The sequence below is a fragment of the Mytilus trossulus genome, chromosome 1 (assembly GCF_036588685.1).
Source record: "Mytilus trossulus isolate FHL-02 chromosome 1, PNRI_Mtr1.1.1.hap1, whole genome shotgun sequence".
Lineage (NCBI taxonomy): Eukaryota > Metazoa > Mollusca > Bivalvia > Mytilida > Mytilidae > Mytilus > Mytilus trossulus.
Window position 1 is genome coordinate 12,686,494 of NC_086373.1, and position 12,778 is coordinate 12,699,271.

The 12,778-nt window shown below is 31.0% G+C and overlaps 1 protein-coding gene across 1 annotated transcript in view; it reads left to right on the forward strand.

The window, feature by feature from the left end:
• Positions 1-347: 347 nt before the first annotated feature.
• The window catches only part of LOC134715513 (equilibrative nucleobase transporter 1-like), a 52,217-nt gene continuing 39,786 nt past the window's right edge, over positions 348-12,778 (forward strand). The window contains exon 1 of the mRNA XM_063577747.1: positions 348-414. The gene's annotated coding sequence lies outside the window, so the exon portion shown is untranslated. The remainder of the gene's footprint in view (positions 415-12,778) is intronic.

The window sequence follows — 12,778 nt, forward strand, 5'->3', positions numbered from 1 at the left end:
TAAATACACAACTATGCATTATTACATTAAGAAATTAAAAAAAATGTTACTGTATTAAATTCAGACAGGTCGATAACTAGTTCACACTGTGAAGTATGATCTAGATCGGGTACAAATCAGTGCAGTTGAGTACATATACTGTCCAGATTTTTACTGGTCTGTTGTGAAAATTCATGAAAAATGTTTGATGTTAAAACCGACTATTTTTAATTTACATGTACAGCTCATGCTTGATACGTGCATGTTAATAACATAACTTTAGATGATGCATTTATTTATTATGACGGTTGATTAACAGTTACTGTGATTTTCCATTGATAAATATTTCCACTGGTAATACTGATTTCAGGGTTCAGCTAACAATGTAGATAACCTAAAATCCTGTAAATTTCTTCATACTCAGATCTGTTTGCTGTAAGTACTAATTTTCATAATTCCCAATCTTTATAAAAATGGTGGGTTTTGCAGTAGCACATGTGCATTTTTAAAGTATGTCAATTGTTAATATATGCAATCAGTTATAATAGACAGATGTATCAGATTCCTTACCATGATAATTGAAATGTTTTTGGTTGGCCTACATTGTTGATTTTTGATTAGATTATGATGATGACATACATATGCATGAACTTTATAAATATGTAAACTGTTAAAGATTAGACGTATAAAAATTTTGATATAGCCAGTTCAACGATGCATAACATTTGTGTGCACTTTACAGGTGCGCTCGATTCCACTATTAGTTGACTACGATTGTTAGTTTCGTATCGAACGTGTGTGGTTCTTTTGGGGCGAAGTGCTCCGTCTTCCTTCACCAATTAAAACTGACCGCAACAAAAGAGTGCAGAAAGTAGTGTTAAACACCTATTTATTACTAAATCGTTGACGTAATTGCTGTTATGGTTCTTCAAGAAATTTGTATCATTCATCCGATTCCATTTTTTTGTAGAAAAAAATCTAATGAGACATTGTAGTCCATCTTGCAATTAAGCCTTTGGATTAGAAGTGTAAAACGTGTAAAAATCTAAAGTTTCGATATTACTGCAAAATTGTAATGATCAAGATAGAAGCTCTCCTGTTGTGAGTTCCTAACTCACAACAGGTTAGGAACTCACAAGTTCCAAGTTCCTTAGTTAGACATTCCAAAGTAATGATTTCTGAATAAAACACAATATTATTTGAGGATTTTAATACTGGAACGATAGAATATTTGTCGTGAAGTGAGAATAAATCATTAAATAGAGTCACCTACCTAGATTATGTTATTCGCTTTTTGTTTGTATTTGGTTGTATATTATTTTCTCGAAGGAGTCAGTGAACTTGGTGGCTTTAAATAAGTTCAATATTGATTTTACTTTTTGATGATAGTCAGAGTGATCTATTTTACAGTCTTATAGTTTTGTTAATTTCAAGTATCGTATCTAAACATGGTAAATTGTATATGTAATTCACTCAATCCATCCCTTTAAAGAATTGTAGCGTCTAAAATTAAATTAAGTTACTTAGTAAATCAAACGAATATTCAGATAGTTAGATATATCATAATTTACTTGTTGATGTTTTGTTGAATAAGCATTTAACTATATTAATAAGAAGATATGGTATAGAAAGTTAACAATAAAGTTCAAAGTATGACTTTAATACGGAAGTTCAAGCCACCATTTTTAAAATGTCCTGTACCAAGTCAGAAATATTGCAGTTGTTATCAAATGGTTCGTTTCTATGGATACTAGCGAATGTTTAACTAGCACTTCAGTGAATCTGTTGTTCCGTAATTTTCCTTTTATAACGTGTTTCCCCCGGTTTTAGTTTGTGACTTGGGTTTGGTTCAGTTTAATCGATGTATATTGAGTGATTTTTTTCTTGAAATAAAGTATTTTCTTTATTATATTCCAAATATTAATATATATTTATCTGACAAGTCTTCAAGTTTTAGCACTTTTCTTATTTAAAACAGAATACTTTTTTGTGTAAGTACAAAAATTAAAAAAAAAATATTTAAAAAAATAATTGTATCCAATAAAAAAAGAAGGAGACTCAATAATATAATCTTTATAATATTTTTTTGAAAAAGTTATCACTTCACTGGCCAAGCTGGTAAAAAGGAGACTTTGTGAATGTGAAAAATGCAATATGAAAAAATATATATAATGGGAAAGGAGTTGTAGTGAAGCCCATTTTATCTAAAGACTTTAACAGTAGAGGACAAGTAAAGTTGATTTGATGGATTTTCAATCAAACCCAGATGGAAACTATAAATTCATTATGGTGTTTCAAGACCACCTTGCAAAAGTTTGTAACACTTAAGCTCTTATCTCAAAATGTGTCTCGGAGGTGGCTTTTAATCTTATTGATATTTTTACAATTTTTGGTGCGCTCTATATACTGCAAAAAGACAATGGTCGGGAATTCACAGTTTTGGTCATATCCGAGTTAAAATAAATGTGGCCATAACTTGTTATCGTCCATGGGAAACCAAGACATCCCTTATCACAGGGAAGCATTGAGCGATCGAATGGAGATATCCATGCAAGACATGCTAACTGCACGGCTGAAGGACAATGAATCAAGAAAGTGGTCAATTGGTATCAAGTTCGTCTAGATTCAAAAGAAGTCAGCTCTAAACAAAGGCATTGGACAATCCAAACATTGATAATGCCCTTTATACGCAAGAATGAAATCCAAAATCAAATGTGGAACATTCTACTTCAATCACTGATGAAACGCAAAGGGTAAGTTGTAAAAAGTAATAAGAAATATTTTTAAAAAAAATACTAAAAATACTCTTTGATCTTGGAGGGCTTTCACTTAAGTATTACAGTAATTCCATGTAAAATTTATTACAGATTTTTAGATTGAGTGTTAAATCAAACGATCATTATGAACAAAATCATTATTATCAAAAAAATGTAACTAAATTTCAAAAACAGGTTTATTCTAGTCTGGCTTGATATATGTGTATAGTTATACACCAAATTAAATGTTTTTATCTTATTATTCATTCAAACTAACTTTCAGAATGTCCTCAAGTGCTATGTATGTGAAAAAGATACATTGGGAGCTCATATGTGTAGTAAATGTGACACACACATTCATGTTATGTGTGGAACTACTGTTAGTGAAGAGGGATACGGTTCGAAGGTGGTATGTACAATTGATACAAACAGAGTTCGCCATTGTTCTGGAGCCATGGACAGTCAACTGAAGCAGACAAACACCCGGATTATCTGTGATTTTATTTCTAGTAGATGACATTTTAAACTTCAGTTCTCGTAATGCTATTATGTAACAAATGTATATTTTTTTATTTAATTGAATAAATGTCTTTTATTTACTCGCATTTATATTTTAGGCATTAAGCTTAATGCCCGGACACATTTTTCAGCATTTAAGCTTAAATCTTAGGATTTAAAACTAGGCCTAACATCATTAAGGCATTAGACTTAATGCCTAGGCGTTAGCTTATTGCCTAGGATTTAAGCTTATTACCTAACTTTACTTATTGCCGCTAACATATATACTTACATGTTATTCAAGGTCATACCTTTTTCTTTATGATTAAAAGCTCTTATGTTGCATGAACTACAACACCCAAGTGTAGATAAGATATTCGACATCCTGGTAAGGTCGTCTTGGGCACATTTTACTTTCTTGGGAGTGTAATACTTTTCCTCCGAAAATCGCGTGATTTGACCATTTAACAATTCAAAATACACTGTTACATGATAGGCGTATCTTTCATTGATATATTGAACTAAGTTAATTTGTATTAAAGATTTAGTTAAGATTATGAATATGTCTTTCGTATTAAAAGCAAGAATTAAATACTTTGAGAGAAATAATAAAAATCAAAAGTCAATGTGTCTACTGTTTTCTAGTCACAACAAAATGATTACGTTTTACTTTCCTGTAACTTGAATATATTGGTAAAATAAAACTTATGTCCTCTGAAATAGAACACATGCATTTCGTCTTAGCTTTTAACCGATGATTTTTATGACTGGCATATCTGCATTAACAGTCCAATTTATAAGATATAGGTCAGGAATACTGATAGATAAGAAAAATAATTACCATGAACTTATATACAAATCAATAATTGTACAGTTGTAAGAATGTTTTAAACAGGACTGAATATTTTTTTTCTCAATTTGTTTTGATAAAATATTGGAATAAAATAGTATTGTAATAGGAGACGAAAAATTGATGTTATGAATATTAATTAATTGATACAAATAGTGCAAGTGAAATAGTAAAATAATAATTCGCTTTTATCAGGCAAAATGTTCAATTTTGCCAAATAAACCTAAATTACATTGATAATGAATTATTCACTTGCAAGTGAATAATTCGATCTCATTTAAATCCGTATTCATGTGAAATTCAATTAAACCCCTTAACTAGAGATGTACTGATTATGCAAAGGAAAAGAATGTCAACATTAAAAGTGAAACAAAGGTAAATCATTTGATGTCTGATTCGATCCAAATTAAATTTTTTCGTAAGGATGTCACTTTGCAACAACAACAGCCTACTTTTTTATACAAGTAAAAACGATGATAAAAATATATTTTTAATCTACAAAATAAAATTTAACTGATCTATACAAATCCAATTGCACGAGTTTGGTTAATCTTTTTAAATCTATATGTATGTTTACATCGCTTATATGGTCATTTAAGGTCAATTAAAACGATAGTTATTTAGATGGAGCCTAGACTAAAATACACACGAAACGAAACTACATATCATCGACCCTGTGCTCTGTAAATCGTTAACTTTAGACTTTTGATAGTTTGGATAAATGTTTTACATTGTTATAAATAAAATATGAGAATTTGAGTCAAAATCGGTGACCATGAATTTGACAGCTAGTGCTTCTTTATATCTGATAAATTATGTATAAGTTACGAAATAATACACTACACTTAAAAATGCAAGTCCCTTTATGCATACTTTTACTGTTAAGCTGTTTTCATGTTTTTATGATTCCATCTCCCCAAACTAATGATAATGAGCCTGCCTAATATGATTTATAATCACAGAAATGTTTACTCAGCATGTCTACGATTATTTGTTTTATAACAATCACTTCAGCTGATCTTGCTGCTGTAGTTCCCTGAGGGTGCCATCCATACAGAGGCCAAAGAGACTACACTGATATGATATGAATGGCCAATTCTCATTGACAACTTTTATCTTATAATTAGTTATCAAAGGTACCAGGATTATAGTTTAGTACGCCAGACGCGCGTTTCGTCTACATAAGACTCATCAGTGACGCTCATATCAAAATATTTATAAAGCCAAATAATTAAAAAGTTGAAGAGCATTGAGGATTCAAAATTCCGAAAAGTTGTGCCAAATACGGCTAAGGTAATCTATGCCTGGGATAAGAAAATCCTTAGTTTTTGGAAAAAAATCAAAGTTTTGTAACAGGAAATTTATTAAAATGACTACATTATTGATATTCATGTCAACACCGAAGTGTTGACTACTGGTATGGTGATACCCTCGGGGACGAAAACGCTAAGATCAATGCAGAAAAAGAAACTTTAGGCAAAATCATTGCAGACAATTATGTTTTTTCTTCTCTGATTGTATGTTGTTACTGTCTGTTCTTTTTGTTTGTGGTTTTTTTTAACCGTTCGTGGGTCTAATACTGAATTTCTAAAATATATATTACGGTTTGCATGCACTTATCTAACATACTGTATTGAATTGAAAATAAAATACAGAGGGCCTCAATTAACCAGTCTCACTACTCATTAAATATTGCATGCATTTTCTGTGATATAATTTAACTGTTTTTATCCGATTACTACGGAAGCCGATAAGGGCCATTCAAAAAAAATATTTAATGTCGTAATTACAACATAGCATGTCGTAATTTCGACATAACATGTCGTTATTACGACATCGCTATGTCGTAATTTCGACATAACATGTCGTTATAACGACATCGCTATGTCGTAATTTCGACATAGCATGTCGTAAAAAAGACATCACTATGTCGTTGTAACGACATCGCTATGTCGTAATAACGACATCGCTATATATAAAAGAATATGTATTATGATTGCCAAGAGACTAAATGACACAGAAATTAACAACTTTACGTCATCATAATGCCCCCAATAATTAGAAAAGCCCCCTCATAGTCAGCTATAAAAGAGGGAGGAAAGATACCAGAGGGAGAGTTCCCGAAATGCTATGTGGCAGACAGTTTTATTATTTAGTTATTAGCTCCCTTGGTAAAACTCCAAATTTCATATTTAATGCATGTTATTGTTAAAACATTTACATGAAGCTTAATAAGTATATATTTGTTAATTGCATAGCTTTTGCTATTTGAATTCATTGGTTAAAGATATTTATTTATATTGTAAAGTTTAATATTTGCATCGTCGCAAAAACTTTGGATACCTTCTTTGGATACCTTCAGTGAGAAACTTATATATTTTATAAATAAACATTAGAGGGTTGTAAATTAACGTTTGAAGAATGAACATAAAAGAAGAGATAATAAAGATAAAAAAAAAACACAGAAAAGAAGATAAAGATAAAAAAAAAAAACAACAGAAAAGTAGATAATACTTTGTGAATATGTGACATTAACTTGCCAGCTAAGCATCCCATCTCCCTCAAAACAAGCGCATACTACATGGTTCTTGTATTAAGGGTGAAATAAAGTATCAATTGCTCTAATGTTACTTTCAAACGTTGGGCGTCGAAGAGGGTTTTTGACTTCGATTAATTTTTGCAAGTTTTATTCGGTTTTTTATATTGTTGGTTGATTCTGGTTCTGTTAGTTTTATGATGTCATTTTATCCAAAATTACCTCGAGTTGTGGAAATCGATATACAAATGTTTACCCTTTAAGTTATTTCAACTAAAAATGCAGTACTGTCGCAAGTAATGTAGGAAGGAAAGATGAGACGGAAGTACATGTATACGGTTTTCCTAAAAAAAAATTATCATAGGATGTTTAACTTTCAAGTTGCATATCATCTGTCATTGTACTCTGCAAGTATATCGAACATTTTTACCCTTGGTTAAATTTGAATAGAATTGTATTTTCCCTGGCACATAAGTTGTCGAAATACACCCCTTCAGTTACTTGAACCTTGGCTTGAGAATTATTTCCCAAGTCATCTTCAGATAAATACATTTTAAAATATAGTAATCTACTCCTGGATCGTCCGCGAAAACGGCAAATAAAAATATAATCCCGGGTTTCCTTTAATTCGATGAAACTGTTTTCGTCGCTGTTTTGGGATTCGTCTTTCAATTACCTCCATTTTATGCACAAGTTTATATTGACGAAAAGTTCCGGCTTCGCTAGTACAGGAATTACTTTCATCACGACAGTTATAACATGAATAGCAGGACAAATCGCGATGTAAAACATTCCGTGAACTGGTATTAAGTCTTTTGATATTGGTGATTGCACCTAACTGAAGTGACGACTTTAAATGATCTATTTCGGAGTACTTCCGTAACATAAATTTCTATTTATTTTATATAATGGGATTTTCCCCCCATTTCCAAATTCTTTTAAATAAATCGTTAAAAGCTATACAATTAATAAAAATTGCAAAATTTAACCAGTGTCGAACCTATGTCCCCGGGCGGAGTCTATAGCAACATGCACTATTCTTTTTTTCGGCAGCAATCATCAACATCTTTTTTCCAAATTTCATAACACGATTTGTTTTAATTATCATAAACATTTAATTGAAACTTTAGCACATTTAACGTCGGAAATTAGTGTCTTTAGGATTTTAGACGTTTTCAGACGTTTGGAAAAATTGGCTACCGTTTTGTAATGTATGGAAGCATTTTATTCCTTTAAGACCCCAATATGTAGTTAATAAGAAAAGAATCTTGGCATTTTTTACTCTTCGTTTATCTAACTTTTGTTTTGATCAACTATAAAAAATACGCGTTAACTGCTTTAAAAAATGAAATATCAACTTGGACAAAATGGCTACCGTTTGAAAAACGACTGTGTAGAGAAGATTTTATTGAATCAGCAACATTTGAACTCACATGAGGCAAATATTTGTACTTTTGTTAGATATTATTATTGTCTTACTATTTTTAATCATTTTCTGCTATAATATGCAGTCGAGTCAAATGAAATTTGGTAAAATAACGGCTTTAACGCCACAAAGAACCGACACATGTCGTTGTTCCTGTCAAGAATCAAGAAGATCTATTAGTTTATAAGATATCTCTATAAGTTTATAAGATATCTCTATAAGTTAATAAGATATCTCTATTAATTAACAAGATATCTTATTTAATTAAGTATTAAGATATCTTTAATTTTTATAAGATATCTTATTTAATTTGAAATTAATAAGATATCTTATTTAATTTGAAAGTTAATTAGATATCTTATTTAATAAATCAGATATCTCAATTAATATAGAAGATATCTTATTTTGTTATTAAGATATCTCAATTAGTTTTTAAGATATCTTATTTAACTAAATAAGATATCTCGAAATTGAATAAATATAATAACGGCGTGCCATAGATGGAAAGTTTGGCTTGACTTGGTTGTACAAATTCAGTCCTCTAATAATTCCACATTTCATTCTTCCAACATGTGTGACTACATAGCTCTTTACGACCGATAACTTATTAATCTATCAAAAATGGAAATTTTAAACTTTTTTTTTATCTTTATTAAATTAATCTATCAAAAATGGAAATGTTAAACGACTTTGTCATACAGCCCTAGCACGATGGGCACTGTTAATCTAAATTGGTATCTATAAAATATATAAGTTTCTCACTGAAGGTATCCAAAGAAGGTAACCAAAGATTTTGCGACGATGCAAATATTAAACTTTACAATATAAATAAATATCTTTAACCAATGAATTCAAATAGCAAAAGCTATGCAATTAACAAATATATACTAATGAAGCTTCATGTAAATGTTTTAACAATAAAATGCATTAAATATGAAATTTAGAGTTTTACCAAGGGAGCTAATAATTGAATAATAACACTGTCTGCCACACAGCATTTCGGGGATTCTCCCTCTGGTACCTTTCCTCCTTCTTTTATAGCTGACTATGCGGGACTTTTCTAATTATTGGGGGCATTATGATGACGTATAGTTGTTAATTTCTGTGTCATTTAGTCTCTTGGCAATCATAATACATATTCTTTTATATATAGCGATGTCGTTATTACGACATAGCGATGTCGTTATAACTTATAACGACAGGTTATGTCGAAATTACGACATAGAGATGTCGTAATAACGACATGCTATGTCGAAATTACGACATAGCGATGTCGTTATTACGACATGTTATGTCGAAATTACGACATAGAGATGTCGTAATAACGACATGTTATGTCGAAATTACGACATGTTATGTCGAAATTACAACTTAAAATATTTTTTTTGAATGGCCCTTATCGGCTTCCGTAGGTTACAGAACTCTTAAAGTTGGTTAAATAACACTATCAAATCACCTGTAACAGTTACTAGAAACAATAATTTTTCACTGACCAAATTTGATAATTCATAATTCTTAAGTTAATATGGTGACACATGTGAAAAAGTACATAATACGTATTGTTGATTTTAATTTTAATCATAAAATATGTTTCATTTGTCGAGTTACATTTGTACTTAAAATATGAAATAATCCTGATACAATAAAAAAAAATAAGGAGGTATGATACGATTGCAAATGAGGCAACTATCCATCCGATTTCTTTTTATGTTGTTTAAAAGTTGCTATATAGATATAGGAAGATGTGGTGTGAGTGCCAATGAGACAACTCTCCATCCAAATAACAATTTAAAAAGTAAACCATTATAGGTTAAAGTACGGCCTTCAACACGGAGCCTTGGCTCACACCGAACAACAAGCTATAAAGGGCCCCAAAATTACTAGTGTAAAACCATTCAAACGGGAAAACCAACGGGCTATGTACATGTAGTCAATCATAGTTTATTTCTTTCAATTGAGCATTTAAAGACAATAATGGCAGAACATTTAAATAACACATAGCTGAGAGGGTGATAAAGCCGATTGTTACTCAGTCCTAGATAAAATGTCTTCTCGGGGTAACAATCTTTTCAGCTATATGTATTATACCTATGAATTTCTCCTGGACAAAAGATTAATGTCATCTGACAGGATGAGCGAATGTGATTGCGAAGGATTACTCAGTTTTGTGGTGCTCCTGTTATTTTATATATCAAATCAAAATTAGTCAAACTAGTTGATGCCAAACAATTATGTTACTAGAAGCTAACAATGCATTTAAGGAAAAATAACTTTGAAATCTTGAATTGAATTCTAATGCAGTTGGGCTGGAATTTTTCTTTACTAAAATAGTATTCCCTTTCTTCTTTAAAAAAGGAATACCAAATGTACTAAATATTTGCAGTTTCTGTTAAACCATACTTTATCACTGAACTAGTATATATTTGTTCAGGGGTCAGCTGAAGGATGCATCCGGGTGCGGAAATTTCTAGCTACATTGAAGACCTGTTGGTGAACGTCTTCTGTTGATTTTTTCTATGGTCGGGTTGTTGTCTCTTTGACACATTCCCCATTTCCATTCTCAATTTTAGTTTTGCGGTACTTTCTTAAAACTATTTAAATGAAGAATCAATTTCTGTGTAAAAATGCTAGCTTTTTTTTTAAACTCTTCAAACCATACGCACGACACTTAAGTTTTAGTATAAAAATGCCAGTTGGGGAATACTGTAATTACAAATATACAGATGAAAACTCAGGCGAATCGTTCATTGATATATTGAACTAGGCTTAAATATTTTGAAGATTAAATTAAGATTATGAATACAAATGGATGTCTATGATAAAGCAAGGATTAGACACTTTAAGAGAAATGATAAATATTGAAAGTTAAGTTGTCTACTGTTTTTTTCGTCACAACAAAATGATAAATTTTTGCTTCCCTGTAACATGAATATATTGGTAACTAAAACTGATGTCCTCAATGTCTTTTTTACAGTGGATACAAAAGACATCCATGGTATAAATAAAATCTTACATACAATATACACTATGGAAATGTAATAGATGATAGACAGGTGTTAATGTCCAAGGCTGCAATTATATGGAGTTAAATAGAACACGGCGTCTAAGCTTTTAACCGATTTATTTATAACTGGCCTATCTGCATTAATAATTTAATTCATAAAATATCGGTCAATACTGATAGATTAGAGAATAAATGACCATGAACTCATATACAAATCAATAATTGTACTGTTAAATTGTTTAACCAGGCCTGAAGAAAACTTTTTCTCAATTTGTTTTGATAGAATATTGGGATAGAAATATATCGTGATAGGGGACGAAAAATTGATGTTTTGAATATGAATTATGAGTTATCGAGGGTATCAGTGTTCACAGTTTGGCTGTTTATGGGTAAAATCTTTTTATGTTTCAAATACCCAAAACTTATGATGTCGATCCTGCTTCTCAGAAACGTGTTGTATGCACGAAATGCATTTTTTTTTAAATTACAATCACTGAGTTGAACTCGCTGCTGTCGTTTCCTGAGTGTACCAGACTATGGCAGCCACACAGAAGCCAATGAGCTGGCACATATATGATAAAAAGAGCCCATTCCTATTGGCAATTTTTAGTGTTAAATCAAATATTTTACTGTACCAAAATATCCGATGAAAGAATACCGAAGACGATAGCATATGTTCTTTTTAAACTATCTGTTGGTTGAATGTTGTTACTGCCTGTTCTTGTTGTCTGTTTTTAACATTTCGTTGAACGAATACGAATATAAAAAAGAAGATGTGGTATGATTGCCAATGAGACAACTATCCACAAAAGACCAAAATGAAACAAACATTAACAACTATATCTCATCGTACGGCCTTCAACAATCAACAAAGCCCATACCGCATAGTCAGCTTTAAAAGGCCCCGATAAGACAATGTAAAACAATGCAAACGAGAAAACTAACGGCCTTATTTATGTAAATGTATGCTCCTGACTTTGGACAAGCACATACATAAATAATGTGGCGGGATTAAACATGTTAGCGGGATCCCAACCCTCACCCTAACCTGGAACAGTATAACATAAGAACGAATGTTTTGTGTACTGCTTTTAAAAAACATATTACGGATTGCATACACTTATCTACCATTTTGTATTTTATTTTTAAAAAAAATGAAGATGGCATGTCTCACTACTCTTTAAATATTACATTCATTTTATGTCACATAGTTAAACTGTTATTATCCGATTACATTACGATCAAAACTCTTTAAGTTGGTTAAATAATCCTTTTAAAAAACCTGTTACAGTTGCTAGACAAAAAATATTATTGACTGACGAAATTTAATAAGAAGTATTTGGCTTTTCAAAATTAAGTTAGTATGATGACAAAGGTGATAAAGTATATACTACATATTGATGATTTTTATTTTAATAATAAAATCTGTTGCATTTGTAATCCATACTATGTGACGTTTCATTTTGTACTTGAAATGTAAAAAAATATTCCGTATGCAATATAAATATCAAGGTTCTTATAGTAAAGGTCAATGTCTTCAAGTGAGCGATTTGGGGGGGGGGGGGGGGGAGGGGGGGGATTATTCAGCTGTGTGGTAGTCCTGTTGTTTTTGCTGCTTTATTTTTTCATTATGAAATCAATGACTAAACCAACTATTTGAGGATGGAAAATAAATTTTCCTAAAAAGCTTTGATCGTGCATTTAAAGAAGGATAACTCTGAAATCTTGA